Here is a 7,540-nt window from a genome sequence, read left to right as displayed (position 1 = left end):
AATACAATGATTTGCAAATCCTTTTCAACCCATATTTAATTGAATATGCTACAAAGACAACATATTTAATGTTCAAACTGATAAAAAACATTTTTTTTTTGCAAATAATAATTAACTTTAGAATTTGATGCCAACAACACGTGACAAAGAAGTTGGGAAAGGAGGTAACAAAGACTGTAAAGTTGAGGAATGCTCATCAAACACTTATTTGGAACATCCCACAGGTGTCCAAGCAAATTGGGAACAGTTGGGTGCCATGATTGGGTATAAAAACAGCTACCCAAAAATGTTCAGTCTTTCACAAGAAAGGATGGGGCAAGGTACTCTAACAGTTTAAGAACAACGTTTCTCAAAGTGCAAATGCAAGAAATGTAGGTATTTCAACGTCTACGGTCCATAATATCATCAAAAGGTTCAGAGAATCTGGAGAAATCACTCCACGTAAGCGGCATGACCGGAAACCAACATTGAATGACCGTGACCTTCGATCCCTCAGACGGCACTGTATCAAAAGCCGACATCAATCTCTAAAGGATATCACCACATGGGCTCAGGGACACTTCAGAAAACCACTGTCCCTAAATACAGTTCGTCCCTAACTCTGTAAATGCAAGTTAAAGCTCTACTGTGCAAAGCGAAAGCCCTATGTCAACAACATCCAGAAATGCTGCCGGCTTCTCTGGGCCGGAGATCATCTAAGATGGACTGATGCAAAGTGGAAAAGTGTTCTGTGGTCTGACGAGTCCACATTTCAAATTATTTTTGGAAATATTCTTCATCGTGTCATCCGTACCAAAGGGGAAGCGAACCATCCAGACTGTTATCTACGCAAAGTTCAAAAGCCAGCATCTGTGATGGTATGGGTGTGCATTAGTGCCCAAGGCATGGGTAACTTACACATATGTGAAGGCACCATTATTGCTGAAAGGTACATACAGGTTTTGGAACAACGTATGCTGCCATCTAAGCGCCGTCTTTTTCATGGACGCCCCTGCTTATTGCAGCAAGACAATGCCAAGCCATATTAAGCCCGTGTTACAACCGCGTAGCTTCGTAAAAAAAGAGTGCGGGTGTTTTCCTGGCCCGCCTGCAGTCCTGACCTGTCTCCCATCGAAAATGTTTGTCACATTATGAAGCGTAAAATACGACAGCGGAGACCTCGAACTGTTGAACGACGGAAGCTCTATATAAAACAAAAATGGGAAAGAATTCCACTTTCAAAGCTTCAACAATTAGTTTCCTGAGTGCCCAACCTTTTTTTGAGTGTCGTTAAAAGAAAAGGTGATGTAACACAGTGGTGAACATGCCCTTTCCCAACTACTTTGGCACGTGTTGCAGCCATGAAATTCTAAGTTAATTATTATTTGCCAAAAAAAATAAAGTTTATGAGATTGAACATCAAATATCTTGTCTTTGTAGTGCATTCAACTAAATATTGGTTGAAAAGGATTTGCAAATCATTGTAATCCGTTTATATTTACATCCAACACAATTTCCCAACTCGTATGGAAACGGGGTTTGTACCATTTTGCAGCAATTAATGCTCACAGCGCTTAAGTATGCATGTTATATTTCAGCTATTTATGCTAATATTTGCGTGTCGTCATCGAAAAGTAAAATGTTTCCGTTTATCGTTTTCTACCATTCATAGTTTAGCTATTTATGTTAATATGAATTTAATAAAAACATGTACCATTCAATCACTTTATAGGACAGTGTGAGTAGTCAAGCTAAGTGTGCTAATATTTGCATGTAAGCATACACATTTTTGCCACTGAGTGCATTTGTACCACAGCTGTTTGCTCTAATATGGATTTGCATGTTTGCTTGGTCGACTTGTCCATTAACACATTTAGTTCAGACATCTGCTATTCATGCTGATATTTGAATGTATTAACATAAACTAAAAATTGGTAGGTTGCAGCTGTTAATGCAAATAGTGGTACATTTTAAGTTTTCTCTGCTAATACTTGCTAAAATATATTGCCTTGTTGACAAGTTACCCACATTGGTAGTGCAGCTAGTTATGGGAATACATATTTGCATGTTGTTCACACATCTTACCAACTGATGTTTCTTCTAACTCTTTTATAGGACAGCGTTCATATCCCAGCTATAAAATGCATGTTAGCACATAGTGGTATGTTTGCCAATGTTTCCCCTAACACATTGCATAATTCAGCTTTATTTTTTTTTTATCCATCAATCCATCCATCTCCTTCCGCTTATCCGAGGTCGGGTCGCGGGGGCAGCAGCCTAAGCAGGGAAGCCCAGACTTCCCTCTCCACATCCACTTCGTCTAGCTCTTCCCGGGGGATCCCGAGGCGTTCCCAGGCCAGCCGGGAGACATAGTCTTCCCAACGTGTCCTGGGTCTTCCCCGTGGCCTCCTACCGGTTGGACGTTCCCTAAACCCCTCCCTCGGGAGGCGTTCGGGTGGCATCCTGACCAGATGCCCGAACCACCTCATCTGGCTCCTCTCGATGTGAAGGAGCAGCAGCTTTACTTTGAGTTCCTCCCGGATGGCAGAGCTTCTCACCCTATCTCTAAGGGAGAGCCCCGCCACCCGGCGGAGGAAACTCATATCGGCCTCTTGTACCCGTGATCTTATCCTTTCGGTCATGACCCAAAGCTCATGACCATAGGTGAGGATGGGAACGTAGATCGACCAGTAAGTTGAGAGCTTTCCCTTTCGGCTCAGCTCCTTCTTCACCACAACGGATCGGTACAACGTCCGCATTACTGAAGACGGCGCACAGATCCGCCTGTCGATCTCACGATCCACTCTTCCCTCACTTGTGAACAAGACTCCTAGGTACTTGAACTCCTCCACTTGGGGCAGGGTCTCCTCCCCAACCCGGAGATGGCATTCCACCCTTTTCCGGGCGAGAACCATGGACTCGGACTTGGAGGTGCTGATTCTCATTCCGGTCGCTTCACACTCGGCTGCGAACCGATCCAGTGATAGCTGAAGATCCTGGCCAGATGAAGCCATCAGGACCACATCATCTGCAAAAAGCAGAGACCTAATCCCGCGGCCACCAAACCAGAACCCCTCAATGCCTTGACTGCGCCTAGAAATTCTGTCCATAAAAGTTATGAACAGAATCGGTGACAAAGGACAGCCTTGGCGTAGTCCAACCCTCACTGGAAATGTGTTCGACTTACTGCCGGCAATGCGGACCAAGCTCTGGCACTGATCATACAGGGAGCGGACCGCCACAATAAGACAGTCCGATACCCCATACTCTCTGAGCACTCCCCACAGGACTTCCCAAGGGACACGGTCAAAGGCCTTCTCCAAGTCCACAAAGCACATGTAGACTGTTTGGGCAAACTCCCATGCACCCTCAAGAACCCTGCCGAGAGTATAGAGCTGGTCCACAGTTCCACGACCAGGATGAAAACCACACTGTTCTTCCTGAATCCGAGGTTTGACTATCCGTCGTAGCCTCCTCTCCAGTACACCTGAATAAACCTTACCGGGAAGGCTGAGTGTGATCCCACGATAGTTGGAACAGACCCTCCGGCCCCCTTCTTAAAGAGAGGAACCACCACCCCAGTCTGCCAATTAATTTTTATATATATTTTTTATATTTATGCTCATACTATTTTAGAATCTTAGCATGTACAAATGCACTTTATAGCTTGGCATAGCTGCTATTGTTAGCTTGCTAGCTTTGTGTTTTCTCTGTTACTTGATATGACTACAAGGCTAGTGCTAATACACTGTGCTAATATTAAGGTTTTGTAACATTTATCTCTACTAAGCCAACACTAATACAGAATTTACACGAGCTAGTATGTTTTGCTGATTGATGTTATGATTCATTTACAATTCAAATGTGTAGCATTTTGGAAAGATCTCCTTTAAAAGCCTACTGAAACCCACTACTACCCACCACACAGTCTGATAGTTTATATATCAATGATGAAATATTAACATTGCAACACATGCCAATACGGCCTTTTTAGTTTACTAAATTGCAATTTAAAATTTCCCGCGAAGTGTCCTGTTGAAAACGTCACGGAATGATGACACTTATGTTGTTGACGTTATTGGTTGGAGCGAACATTTTAGCCCATCCCCACACACAGCTAAAAGTCGTCTGCTTTAATCGCATAATTACACAGTATTTTGGACATCAGTGTTGCTGAATCTTTTGCAATTTGTTCATTTAATAATGGAGACTATAAAGAAGAATGCTGTTGGTGGAAAGCGGTGGATTGCAGCTGTCTTTAGCACCGAGACACAGCCGGTGTTTCTTTGTTTGTTGTGAAGCTTTAATATGGAACAGAGCGGACAAGCGAACATGTTTCTCTACCACATGTCAACCGGCAGGTTTTGGTGAGAAAATGGTGGTAACAAGTCGGCTCTTACCGGAGAAAAGAGCTCCTCCATGGCTTCCATCAGAGACACTGGCGGTCACCACACACCTCTGACTTTCAGGTATGACTATTTCATCTCACTAAAACACTAGTAACACAATAAGCAGATAAGGGAGTTTCTAGAATTATCCTAGTAAATGTGTCTAATAACATATGAATCGCTCCCACTGCCCTCCCCTTTTAATTTTTTTTTATTTTTTCTTCTAGTGCTTCACTCTAACTTTCCTCATCCACGAATCTTTCATCCTCGCTCAAATTAATGGAGAAATTGTCATTTTCTCGGTCAGAATCGCTGCCGCTGCTGGCATCCATGATTGTAATCAATGGGTGGACGTGAGGAGTCCGACAATCTGCGACGTCACGCGCACTACTTCCAGTACAGGCAAGGCTTTTTTAAGAGCGACCAAAAGTTGCAAACTTTATCGTGGATGTTCTCTACTAAATCCATTCAGCAAAAATATGGCAATATTGCGAAATGATCAAGTATGACACATAGAATGGACCTGCTATCCCCGTTAAAATAAGAAAATCTAATTTCAGTAGGCCTTTAAAGGTACTGTTTGCAACTTCCTCACAGTCACATACAAAATATAACAAGACCACCACCGGCTAGTTTATGTTATGGTTTGTGGTTTAACAGAAAACACTTGTATGACAATTCTCTATATTTTTCACAGTTACAATGTTTGTGTAATTACATGTTTTTACTCCCCAAATAAAGTGATTGGTAACGAACAATTTTCAGTCATGTTGTTATGATAAAATATACATTCATTGGCAGCTAATGTTAGCTATCCAAAGTGCTATTATTAGCTAACAACACTTAAAGCTAATGCGCGTGATAGTGTTACGTACTTATGTCATTACGTAGGAGAAGCCGTAAAAGGACGGGAGATGCTGCGTAAAATATATTGGAAAGTTGCCAGCCTTTAGGTAGGCATCTGTGTAAATGTTGCAAACAGCCCCTTTAAAGACCTACTGAATTGAGATGTTCTTATTTAAACGGGGATAGCAGGTCCATTCTATGTGTCATACTTGATCATTTTGCGATATTGCCATATTTTTGCTGAAAGGATTTAGTAGAGAACATTGATGATAAAGTTCGTAACTTCCGGTGTTAACAGAAAAGCCCTGCCTCCACCGGAAGTCGCAGACAATGACGTCACATGTTGATGGCTCCTCACATCCTCACATTGTTTTTAATGGGAGCCTCCAACAAAAACGACAATTAACCCATTAATTTGAGCGAGGGTGAAAGATTCGTATTTGAGGATATTGATAGCAACGGACTAGAAAAAAAAGAAAAAAAAACGCGATTGCATTGGGACGGATTCAGATGTTTTTAGACACATTTACTAGGATAATTCTGGGAAATCTCTTATCTTTCTATTGTGTTGCTAGTGTTTTAGTGAGATTAAATAGTACCTGATAGTCAGAGGGGTGTGTCCACAGGTTTCTTTACGCCAGTCTCTGAGGGAAGTCGACGGCAGCTGCAAGGACGCCGCAAGCTCAGCTGATCTCCGGTAAGAGGCGACTTTTTACCACAATTTTCTCACCGAAACCTGCCGGTTGGCAAGTGGTCGGGAACCATGTTCGCTTGACGGCTCTGATCCGTAGTAAAGTTTCACCTCCGGGAATTTTAAAGAAACACCGTGTGTTTGTGTGGCTAAAGGCTAAAGCTTCCCACTTCCATCTTTCTACTTTGACTTCTCCATTATTAATTGAACAAATTGCAAAAGATTTAGCAACACAGATGTCCAGAATACTGTTTAATTGCGCGATGAAAAGAGACGACTTTTAGCCGCAAATGGTGCTGCGCTAATATGTCCCCTGCAACCTGGGACGTCACGAGTACGGGTCATCATTCCACGACGTTTTCAACAAGAAACTCCCGGGAAATTTTAAATTGCAATTTAGTAAACTAAACCGGCCGTATTGGCATGTGTTGCAATGTTAATATTTCATCATTGATATATAAACTATCAGACTGCGTGGTCGGTAGTAGTGGGTTTCAGTAGGCCTTTAAACTGTAAGGACTGGTTGGCACAGCGCTGCCGGAAATGTCCCTTCGTGGATACATTTGACTCAAACACAGCACGAGGTAAGATATAATGAATTTATTCTAAATAACAAAAAAAAGAGCTCTGACCCGAAACACTGGAGCTAATACAAAGGCAAACCAATGACTCTAGTATGAGAACTAGGAAATACAAAAATAGGAAATTAAACTGGCACGTGGGCACACAAAAAGGAATAAATAAAACATTTAGCACGAGAGCTAATGACAATGTGCGTAGCGTGAAAGCTCGCGAGAATAGAAATACTTGCATGAAAGCAAACGATCAATCCCAGACATACAGTTGCGTGAGAGCAAACTATGAACCCAAAAAGAATAAAGAAAGAAGGCTGGCTTATATAGTAGGGTGATAATTATTAGCAGGTGTGCGGGGACCGAGACTAGCAGGTGGACTGATGAGTACCATTGTGACGGACTAAACAGGAAGTAAGTAGGGTCAGAAAGAGAATGAAACAAAGATGAAAAAATAAACAACATGTGAAGATCCGAGTCACGGATCGCAACAAAAACAACTCAATGTTTCCAAAGTGCTGCACAACAATATTAAAAACAACACTAAAATACTATCCTGAGCTCCACCAATGACTGAATAAAAACCAAAAATAAACAATAAATAAATAGATATACAACCAATATAAAATAAATATGATTAAAAACGATTTTAAGAGTGAAACCAATTAAAACAGTAAATATTAATCAAAATTTTAAAACACAGACGGCAAGAGAGGACCACACAACTCACGTAGTGTTAAAAGCCAGAGAATAAAAATGGGTCTTAAGACGAGACTTAAAACACTCCGCTGTGGGAGCAGTTCGAATATGGAGGGGCAGAGTGTTCCAGAGCTTAGGGCCGACCACAGAAAAGACCCTGTCTCCCCTGGTTTTAACAACTTGATAGCCACAATAAGCACATATACACACGTTACAACACATAAACCACAAGACTTGCAAAAGGAGGTGGAAGGGGGAATACGGTGTTGTAACTGCAGCCTTTCTGCCGCTGCTCCATATATATGTATCTATATATATACACATATATATGTATATATATATATATATATACATATATATATATA

The sequence above is a fragment of the Nerophis ophidion genome, unplaced genomic scaffold (assembly GCF_033978795.1).
Source record: "Nerophis ophidion isolate RoL-2023_Sa unplaced genomic scaffold, RoL_Noph_v1.0 HiC_scaffold_248, whole genome shotgun sequence".
NCBI lineage: Eukaryota > Metazoa > Chordata > Actinopteri > Syngnathiformes > Syngnathidae > Nerophis > Nerophis ophidion.
This window is presented reverse-complemented; position numbering follows the sequence as displayed.